This window comes from Phoxinus phoxinus, assembly GCF_949152265.1.
Source record: "Phoxinus phoxinus genome assembly, chromosome: 16".
Taxonomy (NCBI): Eukaryota; Metazoa; Chordata; class Actinopteri; order Cypriniformes; family Leuciscidae; genus Phoxinus; species Phoxinus phoxinus.
The window spans coordinates 29,391,181-29,411,336 of NC_136891.1; the positions used below are offsets into that span (position 1 = coordinate 29,391,181).

Consider the following 20,156-nt stretch of genomic DNA (forward strand, 5'->3'; position numbering starts at 1 on the left):
TATATTGAATATACTGTGCTGCAGGGAATGAAGACTGATATGGGATTGTTGGTGACATTTCCTTTGGAGCATATTTACAGTAAATATGAATGTATGGGTGTTTTTTTCTTCTTCAACTATGGACACTTTCATGGCCTGTGGACTATAAAATACATTTTCTTAAAATACTTTTCATACTCTCATACATGCATCACAGAAACATTCTGTCATTTTTGGTGATTTTTACTGAAAGTCATGGACATTTCCATTTCAAATGTAATGGCTTCTGTGGACTGAAATAATGGTGGTGGAAATACATTTTAAACATTTTTGGACTGAAATGTCCTTTGTCTTGCTGTGTAATTGCATGGATAGCATTTTGAAAAATACACAACAAAATAATATTTTTGCATAATTTGACAAAATGACAGCTTCACTGGAAATGCTGATTTTTTTTCTGTTTTTATTATTCACTGATACAATGTTGTCTGCCACATAGTAAACTTTTTATAATTTTATAAAAACTTAGATCGCATTACAGGTAATAATTCGGAAAGGAAAGAAGTATCAGAAACAAATGATTTTAAACGAATCGCGTCGTGATAGTCACATGATATTTGTGGTTAGCGTCAGTGACGTCAAACAAACCATGAATCCAACACTTTATACTGTCTATGATCCAACAGCATCGCGTTCAATGGTGCCATTTTGTTGTTGAACGCGACTGTACGCAAAATAAATATAAAAAATCTCATTACCGTATGTGTTTCACAGAAGAACGAGGAAAGTACTGGACGGCACGGTGAGTTCTCAGACGCATTTCTCTCTACATTATGTTAATGATGGTGCAGATCATCAGAACATTATAAAAAATAGTGGCATTTGTCGTTAAAGGGATAGTTCACCCAAAAATGTTACTTTTAATTACGTTACTCACCCTCATGTCGTTCCAAACCGGTGAGACTTTCGTTCATCTTCGGAACAGATTTTTTATTTATTTATCTGAGAGCTTTCTGTCCCGGACACTTCAAAAGGTTCATAAAGAGATTGTAAAACGAATCCATATGAATTTAGGCTTTAATTTACATATAGGCCTAGTGGCCTACACATTGATCAGAACAAACATAAACAGAAGCTAAACTGAACCTGCTTGACGCGCATGAACAAACATCTGGAATCTAACATGGTGCATAACACGATTGGACCTCATTGGTACTCGCACTTCAAGGGAACATGCTTGAGCTTCTGTTTACCACAACTGATGTGTGTGTTGATGAATGTTTATGTTAATAAAAGTCAAATTCAATCTGTTCATGATAAGGCGATCTGCACAATGTATCTGCACCTGGCACATTTTTTGACATAATGCCACAACTAACGTTATTTAAGGCACATCAAAGTAAGCATTATAAACTAGTACATTTGTCTCTGAGTGGGTGCATGATGATTTATGATTGCAGCACATTGCATTGTAATGCCCAGTTGTTTTTGATGTGTTCATTTAATCATTGAAAGTCTAAATGTGGCAAAGCTAAAAATGTATTTTCCTATATAGGCCTAATGCAGACATCCCACCCTGCAAAAACTAATTTCCGGGAGATTACATAAAAAAAAAATCTTTCATACTTCACTTAACGTAAAAAGTTTTATGTTGATTTAATAGTATAATGCTATTGGCAGTATTAGGCTATTAAATAAAATAAATGAATTTATAATATAGCTGTAACTGAGCTGAAGTTATACACATACAAATGATAATAAATAGCACTGGAAACTCCATAGTCATTGCCACATACTAGACAGGCTCGGACAACTGAAAACTGTTTTTAGAAACATCTAAGATGTGGCTAATTTCATTTGCAATTTAAAGGGTTCACCCGAAAATGAAAATTCTGTCATTAATTACTCACCCTCTTTGTTCCAAACCTGTAAGACTTTCATTCATCTTCAACTGTTTGAAGCGTCAAAGTGGTAGTTGCGTTGCGTAGTTCTTCGAGGGACAGAAAGCTCTCAGATTTTCTCAAAAAGATGTTCAGTTTCACGAGTTTCAGGAACGACACGAGGGTGAGTAATTATTGAAAGAATTTTCATTTTTGGGTGAACTATCCTTTTAAAATAAAATGCTCTCAAATCACAACGTGACAATTTATGAAATTAAGACTAAAACTCAAAACAACAGCAACAAAGCAACTTATTTTGATTCTGATATCAGAATGAGGCAAATGTATTATTTGTAACATTGTACTATATGATGATAAATTCTGGTTTTACTTTTATAAAATATACTATTAAATTCCATCCCATTTTAATTCTTTAAAATTGAATTAGCCTACATTCTTGGTTGTCATGAAATAGAAAATTGACAATTCCTTTTTTATAGAATGTTGCAGTATTTATTATTAATTATCAGTGCTTGATATCATATTTTTTTTTTATTCATGTGCCCTTGTAATCTTTAGTCAAAATAACTTCCCCTCCCACTCGCAGCGACATCTCTTCTCTTCTCAGATGATGTTTACTGGTGTGATGGTGGGACAACGTGTCACTCACATGAGATCACAGCAATAGCAAACTGCAAAGCTGTTTCCTGTGGATATATGTTACAATAGGTAAGAAAAGACAATCGCAACTTCCGTTTCTTGCCGACATTAAGCATCTGTTGGTATGCAGTGAGAATCCCAGCTAAACTTCAATTAGGTTTACAAGAGGCTGTGTGCTTGCACTGTCACATGCTTACCACTGTGTGATGTAACCCTTTATCCTTTAGTGAGGAGAATTTGTATTCCACGAGTCCTCTGAGGTGTTCTTTAGTTTTATTGAGAGAGAGAGAGAAATAGAAATCTCACAGGAGCTCATTATGTCAAACCTGATATCTTCATCTCTATCTCTGATGCCCCCTGAGGAAATTTTCCACAAAGAGTCTCATGTATATTATCACTATGCTAGTTTGATCCCGTTACGCTGGGATATTATTTGAAGCACAGTTGACTCCATCAATATTACATCAGACAAAAAGATCACATACAAAGTCTATCGACTTCAAAATGTACCTCTCTCTGACAAATATTTGAATGTCACCCTTTTCAGAATTTCAGAATTTCCCTGCCCATGTACTTCATAAATTATAGTTTTTTTAAAAAGTTACAACAGATCTAACTGGCATCCAGCTGGTTGTTGTTTATTTTTTATTTTTTTTGCTGCTGCTGCTGGTGGCAGGCATGTGGTACAGGTCCTTCAGAGGTTATGGATCTAAAGAACAGATGAAATAAAATTATTTTCAGAGGAATCGCTGGTAACACCTGCTTTTTCATGTCTGTCTATGCAGTATGGTTGTGAGAAAACTATACTGCCTGTCCAGGCTTGTAAACAGCTTAAAGTCGACGTGAAACGGAAGTTGCGATAGTATTTTCTTCCCTGTTGTGCGTATATCCGAGTGAAACAACTTCTCAAACAAGAAAAAAATGTAGGGCGGGTTTCGATTTTGTCATTTGGGAATTGATTGGATCATATATGGTTTGTTATTGCTGTGATCTCGTGACAGGAGTGACAGGTTGTCCTGCCTTCGCACCAGTAAACTCATAAGAGAAGAGATGTTGCTGCAAGAAGCAGGGGAAGTCATTTTTGGGGGATTTAAAAAGAATAATGATGTGCACAGATAAATCATTTATAATAAATACTCATTTATAAATAAATAAGAATTATCAGTTTTGATTTCATGGTGACTTTAAGACCTGTTGTTCTCAGTCATGATCAGTGGTCAATGGAATCGTGTAAAATGGAGTTCTCGACCTTTTTCAGTCTGCCAACTTTTACCAAATCTGTTTTAAAAGGGTTAATTCACCTAAAACTTAAAATCATTTACTCACCTTGTTGTTCCAAACCTGTGTGACTTTCTTACACTAAAAAATATAGCCTATATTTTGAATAATTTTGGTAACCAAACAGTTTTTGTTTCTGGTTTAGTTAGATTTTTTGATTTTTCATGCGATTGTATGGACAAAAAACATTTCTCAAAATATCTTTTTTTTTGTTTTCCACAGAAAAAGGAAAGCCATATATGTTTGGAACGACATGAGGGTGAGTAAATTATGACACAAATTTCATTTTTGGGTGAATGATTCCTTTAATTCTTGCCAGACTGGAACCAGTGTAATATGGTTTAATGGTAGATGACGAAACAGGCACTTTGGATGAACTTTGCATTTTTTGATGTTACACATTAATGTTTTATGTCTGCAAACCTGATTATTTGTTTTTTTGTCATACGTGTACTGCATGTATATTATACATTGATGTTGCAAATTTAGCTGATATGTCACAAATATAATGTTATCTAGCTCTACTTAGACAGATTTTTTTTCTTGAAGGCATTTTGTAAGGATATGTTTAGTGTTTTGCATCATGTAGATTATGGCTGTATATTTCTAGCTTGTTATATTTAGTATTCTTTTTGTAAATAAAAACATATTGTTTTAATGAAGAAATGTAAAAATATATAATAAAAAGTAGCCTAACATTTCATAAAATGTTTTAAATAAATCTGGCAAATATAGAAATTCACGGTACAGAATAAAAATGTATTTTTTATTTGTGGTAGGGCCAGTGACTACTGGAATTACTGGTTTAGAAAACAAAATTCTTATTGTTGAGAGCTGATAGATCTAACATATGGTTATGCAAATTATACTCAAAACAACTTTTTCAATAAATCTCCAACAAGCCCATCTGCCTCTCTGGCGAGCCCACATTTGAGGTATAATTTTATTTTCTATGCCATGCTCTGTGATTTGCAACTGGATGAAGGTAATGAAAATGATTGAAAAACAAACACTGCATTAGACTTTTTCAGCTTGAGTGAATCATAAAAATTCAATAAAGCAAAAGCAAGAGCTGCTGTTTTGTGTTCCTCGTGACAATCCTGGCATATTATATTTCAACATTAGCATTAGTATCACATGGAACCACCTTGGTAGTTCCATCGACCTCTCAGGAGTTCTCATTTCACCGGACCACCTAGCTCTCAAGTGTTTGCAGATAATTGTTTGAGAGCTCTCTCCTTTACCTGACAGACCCATTAATGGTTCCATTTACAGTGAATGGGCCATTCAGCCCAGTCAGAGCTCATAGAATGAGCTAATGCCACACTCTATTCAACAAGTACAGCAACCAATTTAATCTCTGTGCTGTGCTGTTGGCCACCAAAGTGGTTCCTCTCTTGCCTGAGGAGAAAGTCTTGGACACCTAGACCTGTCAGTTCAGTACTCACTTCAACCCCTTTCTTCATGTTTCTTTTTTTCAGCATGCTCAGGAGGAAGGTGAAGGTCGAGCAGAGGCTAATGACGCTTCAACACAGAATGTTCTTGGAGATCAGGCTCCTCGGCTCGCAGCCTGGCAGCCTCTGATTATAACCGTGATGGCTGGACAAGCCGAGGAATCGCTTATGGAGCAGAACAGACGGTTTTGGAGATGTATCCAGCATGTGATCAGTTAAAGAAGTTACCCTCCTCGGAAGACCTTGAGCGTGCCGGTGGAGGACAGGTAGGGTGGTGGTGGCTGCGTGCGTCGGTAGAGCTACTGAGGAAGCTCTCGACTGACAGTTCTTGTTTGATATGAAGGGACTCTTTTAAGTGTTTGAAGTTTGTTTTTGAAGTTGGCCGAGTTCACCTATTCACTTTGCAATAAAGCAACTGAGGTTAACCCTTATCGACTGTTTCCTTTTGGAAAGTATAAAATGTTTGTCCCTGAAAAATTCTACACAGCCGAGGAAATATAGATATTTGAAAAACCCTGCCGACAGCTAAAGCGCTTATTATGTTTGAACTTGAAAGTTCTTTATAAAATGGCCACTTCACTTCTGAAAGCATTAAATATTAATTAAAAAAACATTCATAAATGTGTTAATTCACATTCTGGTCAATTCTTGTATGGTATGGAAAGGATTTTTTTTTTTTTTACCAACTCTACTCTTAAATGACCTGCTTTTATTTTATTTTATTTTTTTCTGGTAAGATTAGATGACTTAATTCTTTGCAAACCGCCTCGCTCTCAGCCGCTCTCATTTAGCAGTGTTTCTGATGAAATAAATAGAGCTAAATTGATTCTGTCAGCCAGTTATAATGTTTTATCATGGACAGTGTCAGGGAGCATAGCTGCAGGCAGTTGGAAGTTGCTTTTCAATTAAAAAATATTTTTTTGCAAGACGCACTTAAAGCTAAGTGGTGTTCATTATCAAATGTAAACACAGAGGAGCATATGCTGTCCTGAGACTGCTTTCAACACACACACACACACACACACACACGCACACGCACACGGACACAAATGCCGGTTTTTAAATGCCTTTTAAAGAGGTATCTTATGCTTACAAAGGCTGCATCTATTCTTTTTTATCAAAACAGTAAAATGTAATAATGTGAATATTATTACTTTTATTTTTATTTTTATTTGTCTTTGAAAATGTCATTTATTCCTGTGATATGAATTTTGCAGCTGCCATTACTTCAGTGTCACATGATCCTTCAGAAATCATTCTAATATCTGGTGTTTAATATTCTTGTGGAAACTGTGATACATTGTCAGTAGATTTTTAGGTCTAGTCTAGCTACTGTAGTTACAGCATCAACCAGCAGCAGTTAATGGTGCCATGCTATCTAACCAAACCATAGCTCTATAGTTAGATTGGAATATGATAATGGTGGTTGTCTGTTCACACAGAATGCGTTTTTGCTTTGAAAAACGCGAGATGCGGGCAGTGGAATGGGTCTCAAAATGCGTTTTTTAAGAGTTGAACTAATTTTAACTTGAGCGTCGCGTCTTTAGAACTCTGTCTCATGTGCAAGACGCTGCAAAAGACGCAAGTGCAATGGTTACACACGTCCGGCCAGTGCGTTTACATAGAAAAGCAATGGAAAAGTAGCGTGAAAAATGCGTTCTGTGTGAACGCCCCCTAACAATGCTAATAATTTCATTCCAATAATGAAAGAACACGGTCTTTGTTGTGAAATATCAAAATAGTCATTGAGCAATGATTCTCCTGTCCTCTTTCAAATGTATCTGTATGAAAAACGTGGCAGGCTGAGGCATGCAGATCAAGAATGCATCACACCATCCTTTATGTTCTTCATCCCATGTGCAGACAACACCCCTCCCCCTCTTCTTTATCTTTTGATGAGAAAATATGTTCTTTTGTTTTCTTCTTGTATGTAGAACAGCAGTCCTGACAGGCTCCGTCTCTTCTTTATCTCTTTATCTCAACTCGGCTTTGACTTTTTTTCATGTACCATCCCACTTCAAAGCGTTGCATAGTCAACACGTGGAGAGCTAGAGATGGGGATCAATGGCACCAGTCCACTACCTTGTTTATTACCATAAATGTCAGCCGCTCACTTCATCCTCAGCTGTCCTCTAGCTTTGGCTGAGAAAAATGTCAAATGTATTTACAATAGTCATTACAATCAGATGATTCTTGGTGAGGAGTAGAACATAGTAAGATATAGAAAAATAACAGTTGTATATGTCATTTTGATAAATACTTACAGCCAAAAAGAACCACAGCAACTTCTGAACATCTGAGGTCCCTGACAGAGACCGGATATCGAGAGAGATATATAATACTTATATTTTATGGATTTTGAAAGGTCAGAGCACTTAAAGGTGTGCTCAGTCATTTTTGCCCTCATTAAAAAGTTTTTAAGTTGAAGAAATGATTAGTACTTTTGAAAAATGTCTCTAAAATGATGGACTCGTCACTCACTTGAGAAGAAGACTGCAGTCATATCAGTAGCCTTTCAAAAGCTGATTTGTTTTACATGAAGGGAATCCTCTAATAAGGGTGCGACATGACCAGCTGAAGACTACGGTACTTTTGAATACTATACCGCTAATTGATATTGACATCATGGGAAAAGAACGTTACTGATATAACTTGAGTCTTTCTCTCATATATGCTCAAATTCAATGATTTGGGGTCGGTAAGGTTTTTAAAATGTTTTTGAAAGAAGTTTATTACGCTCACCAAGGCTGCATTTATTTAAAAAAACAAACAAAAAACCCCCCCCGTAAAATTGTGAAACATTACAACTAATTTATTCCTGCAAAGCTGAATTTTGCCCAGCCATTAATCTTTAGTCTCACATTATCTTTCAGAAATCAACCTGTTATATTGATTTACTGATTTTTTATTATCAGTGTTGAAAACAGTTGTCTTATGAAAAGAAAGTTCAAAAGAACAGTATTTATTTAAAGTATAAATCTTACAGGTATTTACTGCCATTTTTGATCAATTAAATGCATCCTTGCTGGATAAAAGTATAAATTCCTTTCAATTAAAGTGTGTGTGATTAAATGTTTATTTTTCAAAACTGCCATTCATTTTTTTGTAAAAGTTTTTAATGTTGGAAAATGACTGGGAACACCTTTAAAAACCATGATAAGTAAACACTGAGTGTGAGCTAATATCCTTAATGTATTTGTCAGAACCCCTCAGCTGAAATAGCTGTCAAACCAGGCAGTTTAAGAACATTTCTATGCTTTCGCATCTACTTGGCTCAAATTGGCTTCTGCTTTGCATAAGTGTTCCAGCTCAGCCCACTTTGCACATGCATAATGAGAAACTCTAAAATGCATAAATCGAATTTGTTCCCCTCGCTTTTGCATGTGGCACTGAGTTGACAGCCATCCTCATATGCGTTGAGACCGGTGGTTGTTAGAGTTTCCAGTGTCTTCTTACTCGCTAATGCTGAGGGGAAACTGTTTTGCTAGTCTTCAGGGGTCTGTTTTAACAAGAGCAGAGGGACCTTTTTTGGAGGGAGTTCTCTGATGGCTACTTTGTAAGGGTGCCAGTAACTCAAAACTCAGCATGGAGTCAGTATTACCTGGATGGTGTGGCCTGCTTGATTTAGATTTGTTTGAGTATTAAAACTTCAGAGTGGCACACTCAATAGGTCAGTGAATTGCACAGTGATGGGGAAAATGCGGGAAAAAGTTTTTACGATATAAACCACACAAACAGATGCAACACATTCACTTAGAACCGGCCGCTCACACCTCCCCACACCCCACACACACACACACATACTGTACATCCTCCTGCTGTATGACTTACTCTTCAGTGTGAACATAAGGAGAAACCTTGTTTACACACTGCTTTGCATCAGCAGCTTTACTTGAAAACTTCAGCGAGTTGATGAACACAGTTAGATGAGAACATGGCGGCCCCGGTGCTCCAGAGCATAATTGCCCACAGCTGTGAGAGACGCGTAAAGCAACGCTGTAGTCTATACTGAGTGGCACTTTTGAGATGCCGATTTTAAATTGCAGGCGAAATTACGCATTCATTCAAATTTTAATCAACATAAAGCGCTCATCAGTCACACTAAAACTTTGGGCCATCATTGCAGTTTCTTGGTAAGCTTTTCCATATAGCAAATACAACCAGCATGGGAATTGATAATTAGAAGAGGGTTTTAATGATGAATGTGCCCAAAAATGTGCATATAGATTATTTTTGTTCTCTGAGTGTTCAGATATAAATATTTTTGAAATATATTTGCATCTCTTTATAAAGAAAAGTATCGTTGATTACATCAAACAATACATGACTGTAAAAATGTTAGCAAACAGAAGATGCTACAGAAAATATATACTGTAAAAAAACACGTATACAGAAACTTTTTTTTTTACTCACATTTTCAAATGTATGCATTTCTTTATTATTTACAGAGAAATCAAGGCATTATGTACATACAAGTAAAAAGTTAAATTTCTAATTTTGGTACATTGGAGTGTTTTATTAGTTTAGTTAATTTAGTTTATTAGACCATTTTAGAGTTATGTGTTACCTTGATGACTTTTTGTGGGCAAAACTGTGATCTATACAGTATTAAATGCCACCCTGTAACATTGCTACTGTATTTATTTACTTAAAGTAAATTCTAAAGTTCTGGCAACCACAGCTAGTTGTTTTACAGTAAATTAACTTGTGTATATTGCTATTAAACTAACAAGGTTGTCTAATTTGCTCATGTTCAATTGTAAAATGGTGTTCATTCCTCTATTAAAGAGATACCTCTGCGACATGCTTCGAAGAACAAATATCTGTAGTTTAATTGCCGTTTAAGCAGAGATTGGCATCAATTACTCTCAGCGTGTATCACGTAATGAGTGCACCGACCCATGGTTGTGTTCTGGTTGGCCACCCACTAGAGAAGGAACCACATGTTTGACGGATGTGTGAGCGGGACCGGTGGATTGCGCTGCCTTATTGTTAATCCTGAGTGAGAGGGGCAGATGCTATCAGAACACTGTGATCTGGGATTATAGAGAGCTGAGAGCATCACAGCACCCCACTCAACTCGGATCTTCTCCTCTTTAAACCTTTTTCTCTTACTCTCTGCCTTATCTTGACTTGTATTAAGTTTTCCTCTTCTCCCGTTCTCTTTTTCTTCCAGTCTTTTGCTTTCTGCCGTTTCGATGTGCTTTATTGACAATGCAAAATATGGCGGTTTTGTATTATTGAATATTTTTGTTGCCGTTCTCTCTTACTGCCTCCCTCTGACCCTCATTCTTTACCTGCTACAATGCTTCAGGTGAAACACCAGCATTATACATAGACTGATTACACGAGGGACATATACAGTTGCAGTGCATGTGAACAAAGACTGCGCTGAATGCTACAGAAATGTCTAAAGAATACATTGCATATTGTGAGTAATGGAGGCATACCTAGGGCTAGTGCTCTTGTGTATTGACATACATTGTTAATTCACACATTCCTTTGGTTCTTACGTGTGAATGCGAATCCATGCATCAACATGCGGCTTGTTTCAACCCATGTTTGGGTCAAATATGGACAAACCCAACTTTCCTGGCTTGCCATCAAGCCAATGAGATCTGGGAAACGGTAAATAATGTTTGAGAATCTGAACTAAACCATTTTGAAGTAAATCAAAAGGACCATAAATAATAGATATCATGCAGTTTGAGCTTTACTGTCAAACAGGGGGCACAGCAGAAGTTTGCTAAAGTTTTAAATTGAGTTGCATAAGAAGCATGAAACGGGCTGCATAGAAAGATCTTAAATCCCTCTATTTAAATCCTAGCATAAAATCAACCCATATAAAAATGGGGGTGACAAACGGCACAAGAGAAATAATATGATTACGCACAGCAGGGGCCAAGTCTGTTTCTTTTCCAATGTCTAATTAGGTATAGCAGAAAAGGAAATTGCCATTGACACCTGCTAAAATCTGAACAATTAACACACGGATATGCATGAGCATTTGCAATCACTGACACAGAAGATTGCCTTTTAAATGAAAACATCTTTGTGGCTTGATGTTACAACAGGACATATCCCTTCTTGAACAACTTTCTCACAATATAGGAGAAAAAAAGTAAATGAAAAGAGTAAAACAAACAAAAAATACAATTTCTCCTATAACATTTGCCATGGATCACTCATGACTTGTTAACATATAAATAGCTTACATGGGTTAATAAATATTTATTTGAACTTTTTCGTAACTTTTGAAGCCTCCCCTACAATTTTGTACAATCGTCCAGTAAAAAAAGTGAACACACAGTTAGTTTGCTGCTGCATTTAAAGGTAGTTTACTTAAAGCTGAAAACCCTTGTCGTTTACCCTATGTCAATCCAAACCCATTTATTTATCTAAACAATGAGTGACATGCATTGTAAACCAGGACGTTTTTTCAGGCGTACTGACATAATACAGACATATTGTGTTGTGGTGCTCAAGTAGGGGATATTGGTTCGAATCCAGCTTGTATCCTGATCAGCTTTGATCCCTCATTGACTGTAGTTTCTCATATTCTGCTTTAAAAATACATACAAATGAGCTCAAAACGTCCCATTAAAATTACATAAAGACCTACCGTTTGGCATTTATGTGGTACGTAAGGGATATGTTTAAAAATCATACTTGATGATAAAATGATTCTCTGGTCTCAGCAGAATTGCATGGCTTTAGAAGCATAGCTACATTTATGTTTATTCAGCATCTCCATAGTTGTTCTTCCCCTGCAGTGCTGAAACTCTCGCAAACACTAGAAGTATGTCCACATAATTTACTCTTACTTTGTCTCCGAGCGTTTGATCAGCAGAGGAGCATTATTTATGAGGAAGTGTTGGCAGGACCCTGTTCCTGGACCCTGACCCCTGTCCAGAGCAGGTTAAGGTAATGTAAAGGAGACTATATTCACCCTGGATTAATTACATTACCACCCTAATAAACAGCTTGTACTTTGATAAACTTTTTTGCTGGTGCCTATACTTTTGCACTTGCTGCCTTCTGATAAATATTAATGATGCGAACAGAAATCAGAGATGCGTTTTTTTCTCTTCTGGCTGTCCTTGTGAGTCAAGGTTATGTTTCTTCCTAATAAAACGCTACCTGTTTAATGAAGATATGAGCTTGAAATGATGATCCTAAAAATGGGGAAAACAGGGTTATAAGTCAAAAGGAGATGATGCATATCTGTCTGACTTTGTTATAAACCGACTGAAACTGAAACTGTTGTTTTTGTAACACTTTACAATGCAGTTTAATTCGTTAACATTAGATAATGCATTAGATTTCAAGAACTAACAACTTTTTTTTTACTGCAATTATACATCTAGGTTCATGTTAATTTATAAATATACATTTGTTCATTGTTAATTCATGTTCATTCATAATACATTAACTCATGATTATTTATACAACTTGAAAAGTTGTAAATGTATTAATGTAGAAATGAACATTTACAGATTCTTTAAAAGCTTAAAGTATTAAAAGATGGAAGTATTGTTCATTGTTAGTTTATGATACATTGACTAATATTCACAAATTGAAACAATGTAACATGTTACTGTTGTTGGGTCAGTTTAAAAAAAATAAATGTATGCTTTTATGAAGGACAGATTAAATAGTTCAAAAGTGACAGAGAATACATGTTAAAAAATATTTCAATTTCTAATTAATGCTGTTCTTTTTAACTTTAAATTAATCAAAGAATCCTAAAAAATAAGAAAAAATGTTCTATGGACTGAAACCAATGTTCTCTAAAGAAGGGTTATTAGATTATTTACACACTTTTCCCACCCTCATTGTGAATGGTCATTCAGTAAAGTCATCAAAGCACAACTTCAAAATTGATAGTAATGAGTTTTTCTTGAGCATCAAATCAGCATATCACATGAATAAACGACAAATAAAATAAATAATACTATATTTAAAATCTATATTTATACAACAAAATTTGAATAGTTATTTTTCTACTTTTCTCCTCACCACTTAAAGGGATCTGTTCCAGCTCTACTCTACGTCTTCCATTTCCCGCTCACTGCTCGGCCATTATATTATATATTATATAAGCCATAATGGATAAATGATCGTGTATTAGTTTCATCCTCGCTTCTTCAGTAACAATATTTGAAAACGCATGTCTTCTTCCATTCATAATGCACAAGCTCTAATGCACATATTCTGTTTTGGGGAGCAGGAGCTGAGAGGGGCACAGGAGAAGCATGGCGCCGTTTGATCAGAGCTAATGCGCTGGAAGCAGCCGAGGATGCTACCAGTACCGTTCTTTCCCCTGGAGAGATGGGAAGCGAAGAGAAGAAAGGGTGAATGAAGATGTTCCCAGCGGACACCTGCAGAGCTTACCTCACCCTCATCCATCAGGAATCTCCCCTATGAGTTAGTGCCGGTAGGGAACCATCCTGACAGGTTTGGCCTTAATGGCGTGATCTATAGAGAATTGAGAGTATTGCAGGAGTGCTAGTTAACATAAGAAGTGTTCCTGCAATGCTTTTGTGTGGTGTGTTTACGTCTCAGATTCACATCAGTTTAGTGACATGGAGGCCAACCTGAAATTGAAAGCCAGTTATGAGGGTCAGACCTGAGAGTGAAACTTGTGAAAAGCTTTCAGAACTTGCAGTTTCATCGGAGTCTTGTTTATCTTTGAAAATGTCCAAAAGAGCATAGGATTGACATATGTTGAATCAGTTTTTTACCTAAACATGAACTGCACTTAGTTCCATTGATTTGCCATTTTTATTTAACATCTTCACATATGAAATGTGTCTAATTAATGGATGACACATTTTAATACTTCTTCCATTTAAACTGTCATAAGCAGCTCCATCTTTGTGTTTCTCAGCCTTGCCTGGTCAAATGTCTACAGTAGTTAAATGTGCAAGGCATGGATTGTTAGAGCCCCATACATTTCAACATATAATAGGAGGCCTTGTGGAACTGAAAAATAAGACGAAATGAAATGGCATGCCCCTGTGGGTTATGATCAGATGCTGCAGTAAACATAATCTTGTTAAAATGGCCCTATACTGTGTATATATATATATATAGCATTTTCCAAAACGCTTTACAACTCCCTCAAGAATACTGAATCACTTCATGATCAATGCTGCTATACATGTTCGACATGTTCCTTATATGTTTGTTCAGTGGCGGCATTCAGCAGTCAACTATTTTCTAAATGCATCTTGTTGGATTTATCATTGTTTTGACTGTTCACAAGGCCAGAAGCTTCAGTTTACATCTACATGTGTAACTGCAATACTGTGTACATGGATTGAGCTTCATACACTAATTCCATTAGTTTCATCTGCAATCTATCCGTCAATATCCTCCAGAGAAGGTAATAGTTTGGATCGCATATATGTATGTGTAATATTCTGGATTGCATAGTACGTGTATGTTGTTGGCGAGTTATTACATGATGAGACACGACCTTGCTTCCTGAAGCAGCTTATACTGGCTCTGAGGTATGTTGGCAATTATGTCAACATAATTCATGGCAACTAGGACTTCAGGGAAGAACAATGAAACGGGTTTAACAGATTTATTACCTCACAATCTGGATTCTCCATTGTTTTCCTTGCCCTCCCTCTTGAGACCATGTAAAACAGCCTTTCTTGGAAGTTGCTAGCAATGCCAGATGTTTTATAGAGAGGAAAACCTTGACACTACAGAGTACACAGGAACAACTAGAGATGTGAGGAAGCTGGGAAAGGTACTAAAGTACATTGATAAATGTAGATGCATAAGCGAAATCACATGATCAATCATTTGACCAGAAAAGCATTCAGTCATTGATCAGTGTTATGTTTTAAAAGAAACATAATATTGCAATTCTCATGATTTTGTAATGTAAAGTAATGCGTCGTTATTTTTTATGTTACTTTTTCTTATCATCAGCTGAATGAGATCTCAAGGGTGTGTTCTCCGCACAATGACATAACTCGCTGCTTAACTACCATAGTACGATGCATCGTCGAAGAAATCAACTAGCTAGTCACGATTGTTGCAGAAACCGTATTGTCGCAAATTTACGTTCAACCACGTTGGTTAATATCACGCATGTGGTGGAGTAATGACTTTTAATTAATCTGTCACTCTAAAAAATGCTGGGTTGTTTCAACCCAATTTTGGGTCAAATATGGACAAACCCAAACATTGGGATAAAAATTTTATTAAAAAATTTAACCCAACTGCCGGGTTTGTCCATATTTGACCCATAATTTGGTTGAAACAACCCAGCATTTTTTAGAGTGTAAGATCGAATTAATGCTAGATGTTTTGCTATAAATTACGGACATGGCATCTGAGGACTAATTCTCATTTTGCTTTATTTCCAGATTCAATCATAGACTCAATCGTACGTACTAGAGCATTCACATGCGCAGTCTTCAAAAATGCTGCTCTAAATCTCCTGACAAACTAAAAGACGTAAATGACATTTGTATGTATTTTAAATAAAAGATAGATTGTACTGAATGTCAGCTTGCTTATTTTACTCAAGATAAGGATTTATTAAGTCCACATGTCATGCAAACAAGAAACTACGCTTCTAACTACAGGTCGAGCGCTGTCGTTCCAAACACACAACTTTGCGATGCGGTCCCTATGGTCTCGGGAAAAACTAATAATTGATGTATGCTAATAACGACAGCATTTCGGGTAAAGCACCCCAGAGCGGAAGTGCTGTTTCAGTCTTTATTATTTAGATTGTAATCCTCTGACATACAGTACATTATTTTACATGTGATGACCAGGAAAATATGTATTACACACAGGAATCAGGCATTTTCCTTTACGTTATATACAGTGCATGGTGCATACTGATTGTGCACCTTAAATATGCCTCCTTTTTCTCCCACTGAGGGAAGGTTTTCAGTTGTATTTGTCAGTAAATCAATTGAATAAATTAACAAATAACATGTTCCTATTCATCTCAATGGCAGTTGTTGTCATTGTTCATGGAACTCAGTCCTTAACATAATTGTTTTTCAGTTAATCATTTAATATGTAAATAGTTCCCTTAACACTGTATTTGAAATCTATTAATTTCTGGCTCTTGTTTAAGAAAGATCTGAAATTTCATAATATCTTTTATAGGAAACGGCAACTGATTTTCAGTTTGAACTGATCAGTTTATGCATTTTTTCAAAATAACTTTACACATACTTTAGCACATACTTTACATGCAATCTGATGTCATGTCTGTTTATGATTGCTTTTAACACTTCAGAGTTCACTAGAGATTATTATTCAGAGCATGGCCAAGCTTGAGGGAATTCAGTATTCTTGTGCAGTAAACATTGTTTTGACATCATGACAGCTGTGAACCAAAGATGCCTGCAGCAACTTTGCATCGTTGCACAAAACTTTATCTCTGCTGTGCCAAACAATATTCAGCACACTATAGCAGATGAAGCCATGCTCAGCAGCACGGTAAACCTGTAACTACTGCTCAATTAAACACAAACCCTTGACATCTGAGTGAATGAAGGCTGACAAATGTCACATGACAGTTTTATACATGAATATGTCTGAATTCACTGATGCATGAGAGGGAGAGGGACTCTATCACCAGCCTATCATTAGGAAATGGGTTAGTGGACTCAGAAACACACTCGCAACTGTTGAGGACCAAATGCTTTATTTCGGGTTGCGCAGCTGTCTGATTCTCATGTGTGAAATGCTTGTAAAGAGTTGTTTTTCTTCTCCCGTACACCTACGTACAAGCTCTCTATTCCGTCGGATGGACGGCTCACTATTCTGCTCTAAATGTTCTTCCCTGTCGCCATGCTGTAAACCTGAGATAATGATGCGTGTTTAGGGCTTGTTTACCACTTGTTTCTTGGCAGAAACAGTATTTCCATGGCACTTTGCACTCGCTCATGCTATCTAAGGAAATAACTGTGATTGTGGCACACTTTAAAGCTGAAATGTGTAATTTTCCGATCTTAAAATACTTTCGTCTATCGCAGTTTAATGCAGGGACAACTAAATAAAAAGTATAACATGCAAGGGATGGGACTGAAGTTATGTTTATTTTATTTCATGACATATTTTGTTTTGTTTTATTGTGTTCTTTATGTTGCTGGCTTTTCGTACCATAGAGGGTAAGGCACCTTATTAATGTTTGGTAGGAAATTTAGAGCCTTCATTGAGGTTTTAATAGACTAAAAACCTTGCCATTCAAAGAGTTCATTTCCTGAGAGCTAAAAGTATTGTAGACCTTTGAAAGGTCAATAGTTGAGACTGGGAGCAAACACACCCACGATCCACAAGATCGATTTGATCCTTCAGTCTAAGTGTATACTGCTTCTTTGAGCCTATTTAGCTCACTGGAAGAACATGATATTACAGCATGTTGTTACTATTCTTATTATAATATAGAAAACCGTTTTCACACACAGTATATTGATCACATGCTCAAAGTTGCTTCAACTTTGCAAATGTTGTGCTATCTGTCTGGATGTAAGTGGACACTATGGAGGGGTTAGTTACAGATGTGCTTGCGTTGTAGCTCTTGGGTTGTTTAACACTGATATGGTATTGAGAAACTCATATCACATTTGCTCAGATATTTTATATTACCTTTTTAATATTCATTATTTGGAAATCACATCTCAGAAATGTTCAAACCGAAATGTCAACATCAAGATTTGATTTGAAATCATTTCAGTTTCAGTTTCTTTCCATTGTTGACATTTTCTATTAAAACATTGAGTTGCAAACAGCCGGTTATACTTTTTTCATTTTAAGTACCGGTACTGAGTAATATGAATTAACAGCATGCACTTACTATACGATTGGGGTTAGCACCAGGGTTGGTTTAGGGTTAGTTGCATGTAATATTTATAATAATAAATAATTTATAGTTTGCAACTACATGTACTATTTTAAAATGGTGTTACCAAATAGCCAAAAACCTTCAATGGTTTGAAAAAATAGGTTCGTGAATCAAATGCCTGCATTATAGCTATGTTAAACTGTTCTTCTTAAAACAGTTTGCAGTCCTTGAAAGGAAACGCTAATGATGGTGTTAAACTAATACCCCGAAGCAGGCAATAATTACGGTTATTGTTACAATTGCTCTAACAAAGTGTTAAGCAATTGTAATGCTAATGTAATTGTTTAGTCATCGTAAGTAGGAGCTCTAGATAACACTGGTTCATACATAGGTTTGATGTTTGTTCTCTGAGACAGAATGCGGTATTCACAGATGAAATTAGTTCAAAATAAAACACAAGCTTCACATATAACCTTGTGGATGGTATCACAGCTTACTTGACTTCCCCAACTCTCTTCTAGCACTTTCTCAGATGGGGGAAATTTGCATTAATTAAGCAAACTCTGTGATTCAACTGAGGTGCAGGAATGTTGTTGCAGGAGGAATATATTTGAATCAATTTCAGAGAAAGGAAGTAAACGAACAGACTGTCAGAACTCATCACTTGTTCGTGGTTCAGAAAGGCTGCTAGATCTGTGGTTATTACAGTGTTTTATAAATGTGCCCTGGTTTTCATTGACGTTGCTACAGTTTAATGATGCATATCACTGGCATTTCATTTCAGTGTTGTTGATGGGTTATCAAGCATTAGTGATTATAAACGTTACATAAGGGTCCCATGTGGGTGTGTGTTTTAGAGTGAACATTTGACAATTTACAATTTCACAAATCACAATTGACTGATCTACTTAACTGATGTTGAACTCCTACTAAACAGTATGGAGTGCAAAATATACAATGTACAGCATTCTTGAATTCTTGAATCTGATTAGTCAATCGCTTCATTCAGCAGTCAGATATTTCTGCCGTCGAAAGCAGCGCAGAATTTCAGACCATTGGCATTTGGCACCAATATACAAAAAATGACAAAATAACTGTTTATCAACACTTAAAGCCATTGCCACTTTAAGGGTTTCTGCACGACGCTGCAGAGGTCTCAGAAAATAAGAAAAAAAATACAAGTTCGAAAAAGATATGAATGCTTTTTACAAGGTACTGTACATGGTGTGAACTTACCTACTGTATTGTTTTGATTTCTTATTGATTATAGATTACATTTTTTTATTTGTAGGGAATTTAGGGATAAAATACTAGTATGATTATAAAATAATTTAAACTCAAAGCAATGTTTCACATCAATGTATTCATTTTATGTCCATGTACACAATATAGTCAACAGGTTAGACAGAATATGTTGCCATGACATATTTCATTTAGTATTTTGTATAATAAACACAAATGATTTAAGTTTCTTGTCTTTTGATACATTGCATTCAACCAGAGCAATGTCGACAAAAGGCATTGGAGCACTAGAACAAATGCTCTTCTTCATCCATCCCTCTGAGCTGAAATGTCTATCTCTTAATCTGCAGGAACTGAATTATTAACATGCCTGCTGGCGGTGAGAGAACACACCTTCCAGCAACAAATTACACACAGCACCCACAATTAACAAGCTGACACTCTACTCAAGCACTTCATTGGGCTTTTAACGTTTCCTATTGCTGCTAAAATGCTAATTGCTTGCAGAGATGCCATTGTCAAACATGTGTTAAATATGAGAATGACCATGCTTATGTAGGTAACTGAAACTAATGCTACTTTCGCATTTCTTTTGTACCACATTGTGTGTGTTTGTCTCTCATTTATTGACTGTAGTAAAAATAAACCCAGATGCTCATTAATATTGCTGTAACATTATTGCAGTGAATATCTGGTTGCTTAGCAGATTGTGTAGTTCTTTTGATATACAGATAAGCAATATTAAGTAAAAAATACACAATAATGTAAAATTAAAATGTAATTTAATGTCATTTCTAAAATAAAAGTTTATCATGTTGCTTATCAGTCATG

The 20,156-nt window shown here is 36.1% G+C and overlaps 1 long non-coding RNA gene across 1 annotated transcript; it reads left to right on the forward strand.

The window, feature by feature from the left end:
- Positions 1-589: 589 nt before the first annotated feature.
- Positions 590-19,977, forward strand: LOC306983631. The gene is made up of 6 exons (XR_013794409.1): positions 590-781; positions 2,467-2,588; positions 4,020-4,056; positions 5,279-5,517; positions 13,482-13,688; positions 19,676-19,977. It is a non-coding gene; the product is annotated as an uncharacterized lncRNA (long non-coding RNA).
- The last annotated feature ends 179 nt before the right edge of the window (positions 19,978-20,156 follow it).